The 16,602-nt window shown below is 36.6% G+C and overlaps 1 protein-coding gene and 1 long non-coding RNA gene across 33 annotated transcripts in view; one reads left to right on the top strand and one right to left on the bottom strand.

The window, feature by feature from the left end:
* The window catches only part of NRXN1 (neurexin 1), a 1,076,640-nt gene that overhangs the window by 634,272 nt on the left and 425,766 nt on the right, over nucleotides 1–16,602 (top strand). The gene's annotated exons all lie outside the window — the stretch shown is intronic.
* LOC311604233 overlaps nucleotides 3,510–16,602 on the bottom strand; it is a 48,080-nt gene continuing 34,987 nt past the window's right edge. The window contains exon 4 of the long non-coding RNA XR_014781410.1: nucleotides 3,510–3,942. This is a non-coding gene — a long non-coding RNA (uncharacterized lncRNA). The remainder of the gene's footprint in view (nucleotides 3,943–16,602) is intronic.

The following is a 16,602-nucleotide window of genomic DNA, read 5'->3' as shown; positions in this document are numbered from 1 at the left end:
AAGATCAGTCTGATAATAAATGGCTGGATCCAAATTATAACCATTTCTGTCTTCCAAGTTCCTTCCTTCCCTTAACCACTCTGATATTATTAGCAATATAAATCTAAAGACTTGGACCACTAATGTCCAACCTTTTCCAAAACAATTGATTATTTGTAGCTGTTGTCCCAAAGCCATAGGACCACTGTAACAGGTGTGATGACCATGGTACGTTTTGTGGCATCATCAGCAGGGTTAAAATATTCCTAGATGATTAAGAAAAGAAATATGTACATAACCCTTTCTTAACAATGTAAAGACCCACGTGCTTGAGAAAACATTTGCCTGCTATGCAAAGCTATGTAGGTTCTCTCGGTTTCACAATATTAAAATTAAAGGCATAAAACCAATGTTCAAATTAAAGAGAGTAGTTAAGTTCTTAATGAAAAACTTTTTCTTCAATGTCTTATATTTTCAGATTCACTTAGTCAGTCAAACTTTACACTTTGTTTTATTTATGTGTTTCGTGGGGTTGAGAGATGGCCCACTAGCAAAGAGATCTTGCTTCTCTTACAGAAGCCTTGGTTTCAGCTTTCTGCACTCACACTTGGTAACAATGGCCTACAGAACCAGCTCCATGGAACATGATGCCCTTTATCGGCCTCGGTGTATACCCTTGCTTAGACTTGGTACATATAAACTCACACAGAAAAACACACAGAAGCATGAATTAAAAAAATAAATATTTAAAATAATTTTCAGGGTGATTTGATCCTAGCCATTTTCATTTTCATTTAAGAACTGTCTTAATCTGTAAATAGGATTGTTATAACAAAATTTGTTACTATTCACTGGGAGCGAAATCTCAGTCTCAAAGGGTTAGGGTATCAACAGATATTACAGTCATGAAGCACAATGTGGTAGAGTTGGGTATTTAAAATAAATTTTGAATGATTTAGGAACTTAAAACAAAATATTTATTTTTAAAAGAATTAAACAAATCTTATATCCTGCTATTGTGTAGGCACACTCTTTGGGAAATTTTCCCTCAGATTTTTACACACCTTTTTTCTAAAGTGCACATTAATATTAGATTGCTTTGCTATGTATTGCCTTAATCAGAAAAGCATATGAGCTGAAGCCAGCTCTGGGACTGCGGAGCATCTCAAAGATGCCATAAAGGGGACATAAACAAGACATTAGACCTCTTATTCTCTCTCTCCCTCTCTCTCTCTTTTATTGCCTAGCTCAGTGGTCTGTTTTATAGCCATGGTGCTCTGCCTAGCAGTCAATACTCTACCTGCAAGCTAGACTGACTCTCAGGGAGGTAGAAAATCTTTGACTGTGGGCTCGTAGACAATAGATTTCTCTATTTCAGTCTTAAAATCTCCCCCTCATCTCTCTACTGCTCATCTCCAGTCCACTTTCTAGACAGTCTGTACAAGTTTTCCTAGGCAAGGATGCGGTCAGGGAAAACCACTGAGTATGCTAAATGCCCAGGAATTTGACCTGGTCATCCAGTATTTCAAGGAAAGGGTCAAACAATGTGAATGTCATCCTGACAGTCTGTCCACTCTCTGTTTATCTGTGTGTTCCCTCTCTGAATTATGTGGTTATCTTCTTTATTTTCTATAGTTTTGGGTTCTGTCTTCTTCTCATTCCTCCTCTTTAAAGACATTACAGCCAATATAACTACTTCTTTATTTAACAAATATTTATTGACTGTCTTCTGTATGGCACATATTCTGCTAAGTGCTGGGTCTGCCCCAATGACCAAGACAAGCTGGTTGATCTCATTGAGGATATTTACATTAAACAAATGATTCCACAAATCATTTTAAATTTATGTCAGTGAGGAAAAATTCCGGAAGTGTGTGAAGTTAAGGTTTCCTTACCTGAAGAAAACTGATGTCCGGCTATATGTCATGTAATCCTTACATTGGTCAGAGCTCACTTGTATGTATTTCAAATTTATAATTGCTTGTCAGAATAGTTCAATTTATTTATAAAATTAGAAGTGGGACATACATACTTACATACTGTTTTCCTAAATCATCATATCAAAAAATCCTAGCAGTCACTTACAAAAAATTCTCATGAAGTTACTATGCATATACATTCACACACACACACACACACACACACACACACACACACACAATTTACATTTGTGTGCCTATGAAAGTCACTAGAAAAGAAAGGAGAGAGAGAGAGAGAGAGAGAGAGAGAGAGAGAGAGGGAGAGAGAGAGAGAACAACATATAAGTTTACTAAATTAGATGAACCTCTGTTGTTTTACTTAAGCTTACCAAGGAATTCATTTACATGGGTGATCAAGCTTACCACATACTAAATAACATACTGAAGAATTCCCTTCTTTGTATCTGGGTTGTGTAGCCTTGGTTTCGTTCATTTAGGAAAAGATACCATCCTTCTGAGCAGAAGCCTGTAATCAGAGGGATGATGGATCCTATCACTGAACGAGAATAATCAAAATTGTCCTGTTTGCTATTGACTTTCCTGTTTCCTGTGAACAGACAGTACCTGACATGATCATGCGGGACCCTGTGTCCTTCCTGTTGTCTTTGTTTAGACATGACACAGACAACTCAGATTTAACCACATTGTGCAACTTCACAAGGTTTCCCTTCAAAACTGCATGACTTTTGGTTCGTTTCATGAGTGCATAGGCACAGCAAATTATGCAGACCAGCTTCAGAACATAAGATGGACTTGCAAGATTAAGGTACTAAGACCTCAGTTGAGGTCTGCAATTAATTCATTCTGTTTCTTTAGGAAAAATGGGGGCTCACATGACAATAACTTGGTAGTCTGCCTGTCTCAACTTTATATTTAAATATAAGAATCGAATCTTTTGTTTAAAAAGGAATATGACTTTCTTGAGAGTCATACAAAGTCTCAGTTCATTGTTCTAGAACTATAACTATTAAAAAACTGGAACAATATCCAGCTCATATTTGAAGGTTGTTTTTTTTTTTTCTTTCTCAAAAAACTTTATTTGAAACCATGATTTTAGTTCTCCCCATCATGCTGAAATACTTTGGGTGCTATTTGGCTCAGTGTAAGAGCTTTGTTGGATAAATGACTGTCATTTTTTATTATTAGTGTTATAAGCCTAGCTCAGTAGAAACAACTATTCGTAGCTGTGTCAGTTACTTGGGTGGTAGCATGCAATTATTCTCTTAATAACAGGGGTGTTAAGCTGAAGCATATTAAAATATGTCCAGTATGTCATCAAATATATCTTGAGTGCAAGTAGTATATATATGGCACAGCATATCTATAGTTACTTCTACTGATATATAAACAAGTTTTTTTGTATCCTCAGAATTGCACTTATTTTTAGGGCACTGGTGTCAACAGCCACCTCTTCAAAGAAATTATTTCTTTTGATCCATTTAGTAACTTGATCCCAGCTGCATAAAAATAGACTTGCAGCATTTTATTTTTCTACAGACTGCTGATGGCTGCATTCCACAACCTAAGGAATCTGTCAAAAGGAAGCCTCTTAAAATCAAATGCTTTCACAGAAACTTGTTGCATTTGGTGACATCCAAACTGGAATAATTTGTAATTTATAAGCCTTGGATGTAAAGATACAATGTTGAAATATTGAATATATGTTTCATTTTGAACTGTGCATTACATGTTCATCACCTAATGGGTACTACATGATCAGTAATTATCTAATTTCAGGATCATTTTCCTATGGTCTACTTGGTCATGAGGTCAACCAGTGAGGTGAGCAATTTTCCCAGATATATTGTTACAAGATATATCCCAGTGATATTCTATGCAATGAAATCTTCTACAAAGTGTCGTCATAGTTGCAAATGTCTTGACCACAAGGAAGAGCCTTTCCAGATCTTCCACTTGTGCTGTGGCCTCCAAGGTGTGGTGCTGCTGTGTGAGACTTCAGAGCTCTATCATTGTTTCTTAGTTTCTGTAACAGAACAAATCATCACAGACAAAAGTAAAGAGAACAGGGTAGTTAAAGCAATCCAAATAAATACAACAACCTAGGCTGACAATTATTTGACAGACCAATAAGTGTTTATCCATAACCTGAAACGTTCACATATGTACTCTCTAACTGGATTATTTTGAAGCAAACTTAATACATTTCTTCCTCATCTACCTTCAACATTTTAAAATGACTGTTGGGAATATAAGGACCTATGTAAGAAAACAACAATTGTCATCATAATTTGGTGTAATTTGATATCATAGACAAGAATTAGAAATACTTTGATTATTGCCCTCAATATTTTCTCTTGTGACAGATTCCACAAGAATGACACAGAGTGCTATAACATTTTTGAATAGGTGGCTCTCTAGAAAAAAAATGTGATCGAAGTATTTAATGCAGCCTTGAAGACTAAGGTTTTTTTCATAGATGTCAGTCTTTATCGTTCTCATTTTTTTTGCCTTATGACTCAATAGTTGTAAGTTGTTTTGTTTTGTTTTGTTTTTTTATTTCTCACTCTTCATATGGGAGGAAGTGCCTAAATTTTCATATAAATAAAATGGGTTTTATTTTGGAAAAATCAAATGTTTATTTCGTCTGCCCTTCATTATTATTCAATCTGGAAATAGGACAATATAAATAGAATTGAACCTGAAGGGCCAGTTTTATATCCCATGCTCTTTAGGTGAAAACCTCTAAAAAATCATTAACCTCAGAACTTATCAGTTAGATGCAAAAATACCATTATCACCGCCAGTTCAAGCCTTCATAAAGAAAAAAAAAAACACCAAGAAAATACAGAGTTGGTCATGGCCAAGTCAGAGTACAGAAAGAATGTGGTTAGTTTCGGATTGTGAGCATTTTAGAGCATATTAGCAAAGTAAAATGTGTGCCCACTGTGTCTAAGTAATTTTAGTTCACAAAAGTGACCAGAATACTATAGAATATTGGTTCGAGTGAGCAGAGAAGCATAAGCTTATAAGACTTTATTGGTTGGCTGCCAATATTTGATATATACCCTAGTACGCAAAAGAAACTTTGCCGTTTGAGCTCCAAAGGCCAGCAGTTATATCAATGTGATAAAAGATCAGAGAGAAGTCGCATAGTTCTGTGACTACTTTCTGGGGACTGCTATTCTGAATCAGGATAACATGAGCTGTGCAGAATTATCTGCTATCTGCAGATATGGGTTACATGTGGTCATGGGCTTCCCATCAGAATTATAACTCAAGGAAACTCATTATTCTCATGTGACCTTCAAGTTTTTAGGGTATCTCATTACACAAAACACTTTATAAATTGAAATTTCAGCCACATCAGTTTTAACTGTGTTAAAGAATATTTTATTAGTCTCAGAAAAATTATAGATCCATTGTCCATAAAAATGTATACACGCACAGTCAATTTTCACATGATTGTGAAGTTCCACTATCATTTCTATGCTTTTATAGATCCCAGAAAAGAAATTTGGTATGTAATTTTAAAAACTCCAAAAATCTGGGTAGATCACTTAACCTTGTAGTCCTCATGACACTTATAATAAGGCATAATAAACAATCTCCAATACAAAGCGACTTATCCATATTAAGTGATAGTAATTTTCTGAGGATGAAGAGATGCTATAATTACTTTGAGTCATAATGCCTACCCATGTATTTTTGTTATTGAAAGAAGATGCTTTTAGTATAATATAGTCTGATTAGGGTTCCCCTCCACAAGGAAGGTAGAACCTTCCTACCTCCCCTCCCACCCAAACCCAAACCCCTTATTTCTCTCTCATTAGAAAACAAACAGGCATTTAAAATAATAAAATAAGCTAAAACGAAAACAAACAAGCTGAAATAAGACAAAAACAAACAGAAGACAAAACACAAGAAATGAAAATAGATGCAGAAACACACATGTTCACACAGAGAGAAATCTCATACACCACAAGAAAAATAATAATATAAATGCAAAATACCTTTAAGGTAAAAGAGGAGAAAAAAAGAAGGCTCTGACAAAACATTATGAGACAAAGCACCTCCAAAGATGGCTTTGAGTTTGTTGTATATGGCATCATCCGCAGCAGAAGATGGCCAACAAAAAAGACAAATATATTTATTCTGTAACACCAGGATTTGCGAAGTGGAGGCAGGAAGATCATACTGAGGAGTTCATCTTGAACTATACAGTGATATACTATCCTAAAAGTCTAAAAGCACACACACACACACACAACCTCAAAGTAATCCATAAGCACATATGCATTGGCATTAATAACATATAATTATTGAGAAAATAATTCTTTTCAATTTTTAAAAACTTAAAACCTAAATAATATGGGACTCATCCATTTTGTATTGTTTTGTCCATATGCAACCTTTATCATGTCTTAATTTCTGCTCTTGATTTTTGACTATTTGTATCAGTAACACAAAACACGGAAAATTTACGGGGGAGTTAGACACAAATGAAGGATGAGGAACACCTTTTGTAATAAAAGAAAATTTAAAAGCATTGGTGCCTAGACAAATCCATTTTACAGTTCACTAACCCTGATCTTAATTGACAAAAGTCACTGCCAAGTTTATCCCTGTGAGGTAATTATACGTGCATCCATATGCAAACATATATGTGCATGTTAAAATGGAGGTGATTTCTGTGAATTCAGTTTGAGGAAGAAAAATGGAGATGGACATTTTTTGTGTGTGTCAGAGGAGAAATTTTTGTTACTCACCTGTGGTTTTTCTACAGTAATGCCAGCATAGTTGGGAAGGTGATTATCAGTGTTGACAAGAGCAAAGTAGAACTGATAGAAGTTTCATTAACCCTTTGAGTTCCTGCTCAAGACAGAGGAGGCATCTCGATATCTCCTTCCTGTATCCCAATCATAGACTCACTATCCCAAGCTTGCCATGACTCTTCATGTATTGTTCTCATCCTTGGCATAAACAATTACTTGTGCATAATTTAGGAAGAGCCTGGTGCTTGAGGAAGATCAATAAACGAAGTTATACTGACCTGCTGTGTAGGATAGCAGCCCTTTGGGTATTAACTGTCTAGTGGCAGAAAAAGCATGCCTTAAGCAAACCAACATCTCTTAGTTTCACATGAGTACATATAGAGAGATCAAAAATAGCATGATCCTAAAAGCCATAGCAGGCATCCATGAACAGCTTCTCCATGCCAGACCACATACTCACAATGTTTCACAAATATATTGTCCCATGTCCAGTCTCATATAGGAATGCAGATTCCTGAGCACATCTTGAGGTCCCACCCCCACTCCTAGGCTCTCCACTGGAGCCATAGGCCAGGGATATATCCTATGTATGTATGTATGCATACATATGTATATATGGCATATAGCCTTCTAGGCTAGCCAGGTGCCACTCAATTATATCATAGGGTGGTCTTTTACTTTGTTACTACTGATATGTAAATCCACTTTAAATTTTCTTGGTTGACTATTAAAGTTGACTTATTACACCTTGTAAATTCTATCTTTTTTCTCCAAAGAAATATAGAGGTACAAATCCAGTTAGAGAAATAAGTCAGGATTTTCCTTGTGGGAATAGCTTAGTTCAAGATTCCTACCCCTTCCCTTTCTGTAACCCACACAAGTATTGAGAACAAATATCTGCTACCTTATCAATCTGGCTTTTTTCTTATAATTAATTTTTCTTTCCTATCCTTATAAGGCAACCAAAAAGCAGATACTTTTATGTGAGAACTCTTGAAGTATTTGAAGATGCCTTCAATATTTCTTTTGTCTCCGATACTCCAGACTGAATGTGTCTCTTAACACCATCTGTTCCCCCAGCCTGTTCTTTAATGTATCAATTCCAGTAAGATTCTAAGTATATCAAACCACACCTCATGTATATCTTAGGTAAGGGCTTGGGGAAACTGTTCTTCCCTCCATGAACTGGACGTTAGAATTGAATTCATAAAAATGTTTTTAAACCATGTGTGAAATTGTTGTCTGTTTATTACATTTCTGTTCAGTAAAAATCCCGTGGTTGCATTTCACACTAACAGTGTTGGTGTTGGGTCTCCCTCATACTGTGCTTAGCTATTGATTTTTCCCAGACATTCATGCAGGATTTTACAAATATTCTTGGTAACATTTTTCCTTTTCTGAGGCAAATGAGTGCATGATGAAGGCAGTGCCCTGAGAGCTAAAATGTGTTTTGTTAACTTGATGATCATTCTAGCCATCTTGACTTCCATGTGGGCCCTCTGGATCCTTCCAGGGTACATTTTGATATCATGTGAACAGACAAAACATGGATAGAAGAAAGAAAAAGTGTAGCTTTACATATTTACCTGGGGCTTTGAGGACCACAGGAAGCAATGGCAAACACACTCTTTGCGAAAACAGTATAACTATTGATCTTATGCCATAATGGCTTTCTTGCTGCCCAAGTCAAGATTTTTTTTGTTTGTATGTATTGAATCATAGTATGGTGCCCAAGAATTAAAGTAATTGAAACCATTTTGATAGATAGTTAATTGTACATGTAGACTAAAGTTAATAGCAAACTTGTAGGACGATAGAATACTAAATGTGAAGGATTTTTTTATTTGTATCTATTTTTGGGTTCGTAAATAGTATTAACCAAATAGATGATAAATACCTCATCGGCACATGTATGCTTTGTGACTTCCTGCACAGGACAAAGCATTGGCTTTGTTCCTTTAGCACCACATAGACTGAATCTGCAGTTCAGATATTACAAGTCAAGAAGTGTGTACAACTTCTCCACAGGTGTCAAGAAACATTGGAATCAGCCCAGTTCTGATAAGCCTGAGGCCTCTTACAAAGCATACATCTAAGTATGTGTTATTTGTATAGTTGTTAGATAGGGAGAGAATTTGAAATATTAATTAAGAAGCCCATGAATGAATGCCTGATATTCTACATTTCTCATATTTGGGTATAACATCTAGAAAGCTATGTTTATTAATAATAACCCTGCACCAGTTTTTCCAGACCTCCAGGTTGATAGGGCAAATGAAAATGGCTTTAACAGTTTTAACTTTGTGTGCTATTGGTCTGTGATGTGCCCTGTGTGTGGTGTCGGGTGCACACAAGTTTACAAGAACATAGACTCATGTGTGTGCATGTGAGGTTCAGAAGATGTCCGATATACGCCTCCATTGGTCTCTGTTTTAATGGCTTGAGACAATGAATCAGAAAGTGACTATCTGGACTAGGCTGACTGAACAGTGAGTTTGACTGATCTACCTTCTCTGCCCTACAAAGCTGGGGTTACAAGCATTTACTACAATGCTCCCCCTTTTTTACCAGGGTGCTGGGATTTGAACTCACATCTTCATAATTGCAGAGATAAGTGTTCTTACTGACTGAGCAGTATCCCCCACCCTCCAGTCCTAACTTGCCTCTCCAGTCAATGGAATCTTCTTCTTCTTTTTTCTTGCCATGTTCAGCAAGAAAAACACAAGCTCTTCCCTTTCAGTCCATAATGTTCTTTGTCCAAATGTACTTTTCTCTTCTCTTTAAGAGCCCTAGTTAGCTTTATTTCCCAATTACTGTCCTTAATGGCCTGAGTAAAAATGCCTGAGAAACCTGGAGCAGAGGTTACCTGTTTTCTTGAGAAAGAAATGTCTCTGTGGGGTGCCTCGAGCATAGGTGAGCTGACTTACCAGCATGAGAAACCACCTTCCCAGAAATTGATGATGTTCATCAGGTGTGTATTTAGTTTCTAAACTCCGTTATTCTGACATCCAACTAAACAGATCACTTAGTTCTAAAATGTCTTAAGAAGTCTAAATAGGTGGCACGGGGCTTTAATAAAGCATGTCAGAATACATCAGATATTTAGGCTCCCCCTGACTTCTTGCTCCTCCATCCTTAATGTGTGGCTTAGAGGACATGGTGCTAAGATAGGTGTTATCCATAGGAAATAACACTGCATTTTTTATAAGTGTTACAATGTCGTAGGGGAAAATAAACTGAAAAAAAAAAAAGACACACTAGTTCTATTTAGGGCCCTCAACTTTAGGTAGGCCATAAAGGCAATACGGTTGCACGGAAGATTTTTTTTAAAGGACTGCATTGTTGTACTGTGCACTGAAATGCTGCTCCTTTCCAGGAAGAAGGAAATGTAGATGTTGAATGCAAAATTAGAGCTACTGAGTCACAGCAGCTTTTCTCGAGTGATAGTGTGCTCTAGGAAAGCACGGCAGAGTTGCTTCAGAAACTGGCACTTTCTTTCCCCTAATGATTGTGTTTTGAAGCAAATGCTACCTAGTAAATGTCATCGGGTCTCATTCACAATCATATCATTCTTAACACTTGAAAAGAAAAAAAATAAATAAAAACGCCTCAGTGATCTCAACACACTTTTCACTCTGATGTATCATCAAGCCCACTCTTGATTTGTTGTTTCTGTTTTGTTTCATCTCCAGTCCTAGAAACCCAGTGGGTTCAAACTAACCTGTTATTATTACTTGTTGGAATAAAGGATTTTTCACTAGGTAAAAGTAAAATCATCTTTTAAAATTCCACTTTTTTTCAGCCATCCTTAATGTCTTCACTATTTTAGGCAGTTTTGATCATCTAAGTTTGTTTTACTGCAATGGATGGATTTCATGCTGTTTGGCAGTTAGACCACAGCCTTTAAATTTGGCTACTGTGGTACTTATTTTCTTTGGTTTTTCACAAGCAATCTCTAGTGGTATGTAAAGCAGGGAATGTCTGTGATATGAATATAATTGTTGTCTGGTCTTTAATGTTTCTATAGGAAGTTTAGTATAAAGCTGACTTAATAGTGTCAGTATTTTGACAAGTGAAACAATCAAAATACCAGCTAGGCTAGCTTTATCCACTAATCACTGTCTGCATGCACAGGTAAGAATTGTAATTTTGAAAAGTAGGACTGAAGCCAGGTAAAACAGAAACTAAGGTATCAGAGGAAATAACTTGCAAGGTTTGTCACAGCACTTGGATTTAGCTCTGAAGATTTTTGTTAGTAAGTACATGACATGAGAGCTTTACCATTGACAACGTACAAATTTCTTAAGCAATGACTTATGTATGCAGTGAACAGTAGCACGACACAGTATGAAAGTCAGCTTTTGATTTTCTTTCCCCATATTTTGTACATGTGGTTACACGCTGGCTTCGTTATTTAAGAGATGCGTGGCTCCTCCATGAATAGAAATGCACTTTAAAAATGATTATGATTTTCACATGGTGCTATTGAGTTCAGTTTTCTGCTACACATTTTTTCAAATATGAATTTAGTGCCGAGCAAGGGCAGTAGTTAATATTGTTTTCAACTCAGAGGTAAAACAAACATTTGCCGAAATTTACATAGCTTTCAAGTGTGTAATGCTAGCATAGGTGAGCAGCTTCAAAATAAAAATCACCTGTATTTTTCCTAAAGAAAAGGAAGAAAAAGTCTTGTGGATCCTAACAAATTTGTACCTATTCAGTTAATTATCGTTAGCTTGTTTAGCAGTTTAATCTTCCCCATGCTATATAAAAGCTTACAACACAAAGAAGGCTACTTACTCATTTTATTTTTTGTCTCTTCTATTGATTGGTTGAGAAATATTTGTGTGTAGGGTCTTTTGCATTTTCCCTAGATAATATTTGTGTATATTGAAGAAAATCAGTATTACTTGTAAGAAAAAGTAGCTAAAACTTTGACTTAACAGGACAAAAGAGAATAATGTCTAATCCCTCGGGGAGGAAATTGCTTTTTTCCATTATCCGTTGCTTTCACACTGTTCTCGGCTGCCACTGCTGAGGAAGAAGAACCCACCTTTCCTGTTCTCTTACTGTATTTTCTTTTTCCTACAAAGTGTGGTAGTGACCAATAGTTGAATAGGTAAATTTAAATTATAATAGTAAAATGCGTGAGTGATAAGACCTTGCAGTCTCATGGGAAGCTGTGATTATAAAGAAGCAGGGGAGAATTTGCAAGGAAAACTGAAGTGAGAAGTTAAGAGGATGCAGTGTGGCACCAGGAGGATGCGCTTTACTCATGGCTCTTCTTTGTTCTGTGGTAAATCCTGGCTAGAGAGGGGCAGCACATGCTCCACAACTGATGACTTTCTGAAAGAGGCAGGGCTTTCTGTGAAATGTTTTGACTTTTGTCTTTGACAAATTTCAAATCAAAATATTGCTAATATGAAAGGATGTTGATTGCATTTATTTGTATTGATCTTCCTTCTACCATTAAACTATTCAGTTCACTCTCTACTTAAAGTAATATTCGCTCTGCTAGGTACCATTGCTTTTAATGTAAAACACAGTGAATTGGATTAAAGCGCTTACATTTTCTCTAAATTTTATTAATAAATGAAGCTTTACACTGTACAGAAAGCTTATGTTTCTCCATCGCTTCAACAAACCAGAAGACAAGTAGTTGAGTATGAGTTAAGAAAACGAAGGAACTGAAAAAAAAAAAAAAAAAGAATGAATGCCACAGGCTGGATGCTGTGGAGGAAGGCTGTAAGTAATCCTAGCACTGGGGGGAGATGGAGGGAGGAGAGGAGGGTCAGGGGTTCAAGGTCACCAGCCTATGATGTCTAAGATACTGTCTTAGAAACTCAAAACACCACCACTACCAAAACAGCAAACCTAGTTTTAACTGCTGAAGAGAAACAGAGAAAAAGACATTTACTTCATCCACTCAGATTTCTACAGAACTCATATCTCGAAAAGTTTATTGTATCTCTGTGATAAGGTGTCTAAAATAATCTTACGTTAAACCGCTTTTGTAAACATTCTGTGAGACAATTATCAGACATATATTCAGAGAATCATTAGTTATTGCTTTGTTTTAATACTATCTTCTGTTAGATATTGAAAACTGCAACATATGTCTAATGAAAGCTTCATTAGGAAGACATTAGCAAATTAATTCCACTTACTGTGTGGCTTATTTTGTTTGGAATGCAATAAGGTAAGTTCATTACTTTTGCAGCACTGTTTCTACTGTACCTCGGTGCAACCAGGAACAATTCCGCAAAGGCCTCTGGATCTACTAACACCTGTCAGGCTAAACACATGGTTCTCTAGGGGAATCATCACAGCAACAGAACAGAGAAAATGGGAGGGAAAGCAATTCTTTCACAAAAGGAAAAAGAAGACAGTTACAAAAAAAATAGACTAATGGTTTTTCAAATTGCTTCAGAGGTCATATGTGTGTTATTAAAAAAACACAGCATCCCCTATCTTTTAGGAATTAATATTTTGGAACATGTACCCCTCATGCTGAAATCGATATTGCAGGATACTTGAGCTGTGCCATTTCCCCACTCCTGCAGCAATTGTTCGCTCATTGTTTCACAGTAAATATATCTGATGCTAAGTTTAGTTTTTGAGTATATTTAAATGGTTATCATGATGATGCCAGTAACATTCCTACTATAAAATCATACACCAAAGATTCATAAATTACCTACAAACTTTTTATTTTCAAAATTCAACTTGTCAGCAGGCAGCTTAGCCTAATGGTATTTTGGTTTTCATGACTTAAGAGGAAGAATGTCACGCACTTATGCTATGAGTAGAAAAACATGATAATGGATTTTATTATTCCTTATAATCAGTTATCTTTGCACTCCAATTAAAATTATGCCTCGGTTTTTTATTGAGTAGAAACAAAAGGAAGTGTTAACCAAGGAGTGGCTGAGTAAATGGAGGAAGGTGTTTCTTTCTCTGTTTGGGGCCATTGAAACTCCAAAACATAGAGCTGCAAGTAACTTTGCAACCTCATATACTCAGCACAGCTGGAATTTGAACATAGTATTACTTGTCTTGAGTATTTGTGGAGTTATTTTTGACATTACAGTAATTAAGAAGGTAAATAACTGCCACATCCTAAAAAATTCAAACAAAGAAATATGTTCAAAAATTTCGGCTAAAGACAGGCAATGATGGCACATGCTTTTAACCCCAGCACTCTTGGTGGATTTCTGAGTTTGAGGGCAGCCTGGTCTACAGAGGGAGTTCCAGGAGAGTGGTGAGGGCTACACAGAGAAACACTGTCTTAAGAAAACAAAACAAACAAACAAACAAAAAACTTAAAGGAAACAATAAAATTTTTTTGATTGAAGAATAAATTGACTATTAGGAAGGTCAAACAAGAAAAGAGTTGTTTCGTTTTTCTTTTTCCCTGGGGCAATAGGATAAGTAGTGGCAAAACAAACCAACAACAACCAAAACAAACAAACATCCCACCATGTTTAGAGTAGGCACCCCTGGAGGTGGAGCACACATCTGCAGAGAAAACAGCAGAAGCTGACCTGGTCAAGACCAGAGAGGCTGCGCAGAGCCCCACTTTGAGGCTTACATCCACGCTATGAACCTTGAGCTTTGCCCGCAGTGAAGGAGATCTTTGTAGTGGCATGGCTGTGCATGCTGAGCTGCAGTGCTAACAGCAAAATATCACTGTGACAAATTTGTAACCTAATATACACCTAATCTAATAACTACCGAATTATATGGGGTGTCAAAATTATAGATCCCAAATACAGCTATTTAAGATCTTATCCAAATTGCATGATTTCATTCCTTTCACTGCATTCAAATGGTGGTGTAGGTTTCAGAATATAGATTTGCAAAGACAGAATAAGCTGGCACATGATCTAAGTGCTTGGATGCTCAGGAAAGCAAACACGTGGTATAGGCATGATTTCTGGTTTCTGGTGTAAATGCCTTGCTTACTAGAGAATCAGCCAATTGTGTTTTAGTTTTACATCCTACTACCTTGGCTTATAATTGTCCTTTTAATCTGATTCTATTCTGAACAAGCTCATGTTACTTTCTGTGCACAGACGCATGAACATGATGGGCTGTGTTCTGTGATGTACTCAGACAGGTGCCAGCTTGTCAGTGTATGGCACTGGTCTTCCCTGTAGCTGATGCTGGCCAGACAGGAAGCCTCACAAGCCAGCACCTGGGAGAGACGTTCTACTTGCTTTTGTTGTAGTGCATGGCTAGTTGGAACAGTAGCCATTTTAGGCTTCCTTTGAAAACAAGTATTACCACAACTGATTTTCTTCTTATAAAGGAAGGAAAAAAAATAACCCAAGATAATCATCAGCAGTGACATCAGTTTGTACATTCATGTAACAGGTGATATCCTGTTTGAAATGTAAGACGTCCCTTAGTCCAAACAGTGACCCTGCAATTGTTAGCATCTTTCCCAGATGAGGAAGCTATGTTTAAATAGCCTAACTAAAGTCACACTGCTACTAAGTTAGTAGAGGCCACTAGCACAGTAACCAAAGAAGAGCTCAGATGCAAAGAGTAGCAGGGGAATAGATTTATTTTTTCAACTAGAATAAAGAGGGTTTACATTCTAATGTTGTGAGATGAAGACGATAGCCTCTCTAAGACTTCACAAATGTTTTCCTGTCGACAAATGGTACCAACACCATCATACATATGCTTAGAGTACCATAACATGTCTGTAGTTTCTGAGGCAGCCAAGTGGAGGCGAGACTATTGCTAAGTAACTTAGTGAAAAAGCACTCTGCATATTCACTAATAAAGCCTGTGGCACTGGCAGCATTCAGACAGAGGAGTGAACCAAACCCAGGAGTTCCAAGGTCACCTAGGATCTTGTTAGCAATGCATAGTACCAGGGTCCTCCAAGGTGTAAGGAGGCCTAAATCAAAGGAACCTCTGACCCGAAGCCCACAAAATAACACATCTTATAGTGTTTGCCCTGGACACTATAACTTGAGGATGGTAGATTTAGGGAAGCCAAACTAAGAAATAAATTGTGAAATAAGCAAGCTTAACAGGGTAAAGAGAGATTAAAATATTGTTAAATTAAAAACCCCACCACAGCTCTTTATGTTTATGTTTTCAGTATCTGGCTAAAATGTGTATACATGAATAAAGTGTTTAATCTGTCTTAAAACACGTTCCAGTTATATTAAATGCATTATGATAATCATTCTGCAGATGAAGAAACTGAGAGAGATGATGCCTGGTGTCACATTAATAATGACAAAGTGTCAAACTTAAACTCTGGCTCCTACCTCCATGCTTTCCAACTAACAGATGAACAAATTTGCCTTGGAAGAACATGGGTTATAAAGTAGTTTATCAACAATACAAGCTTGATGAAAAAATAGACAAAATAAATTATGACAGTGACTTGAATGGTTGGTACCCATGTGGATACCTGTAATATTTAAAGAGAGTAACTATGGTACTTAGGCACTGACTTTTATTTAGGCCATCATAAATTACAGTTTTATTAAATAGGACAAAGGAAACATACAGATCATAAAATATTCCAGTCCTAAATATAAGTAACCTTGCTTCACTGGAGTCAATTGAACATCCAGACTTTAATTTAGTGTGAGTGAATTGCATGTCATGTTGGCTCATGTTGAGTTCACACCACTCTCCCTGATTTATATTTCTGAGTAGACTCTAAGTATTAGATACTGTGACTGTATTTACCAGTCTGCATCTGTGACTGGGTGTTGGCTGTTTGGGGATGAAAATAAAGTTCTAAATATATATACAGATCATATACAAAATGACTGTTCTGTTATGATTTTACCATTTAAAAACAAAACAATAAAGGAATTACGGTAGATTTCCAAGGGTGCTTTTTAACTGTTGAATGCGTCTTTTTTCTCTTTCTCTCT

Source organism: Acomys minous, assembly GCF_964271855.1.
Source record: "Acomys minous genome assembly, chromosome: 8".
In the NCBI taxonomy this organism is placed as follows: Eukaryota; Metazoa; Chordata; class Mammalia; order Rodentia; family Muridae; genus Acomys; species Acomys minous.
Note: the sequence above shows the minus strand (reverse complement) of the source record. Positions and strands in the feature narration are given on the sequence as shown.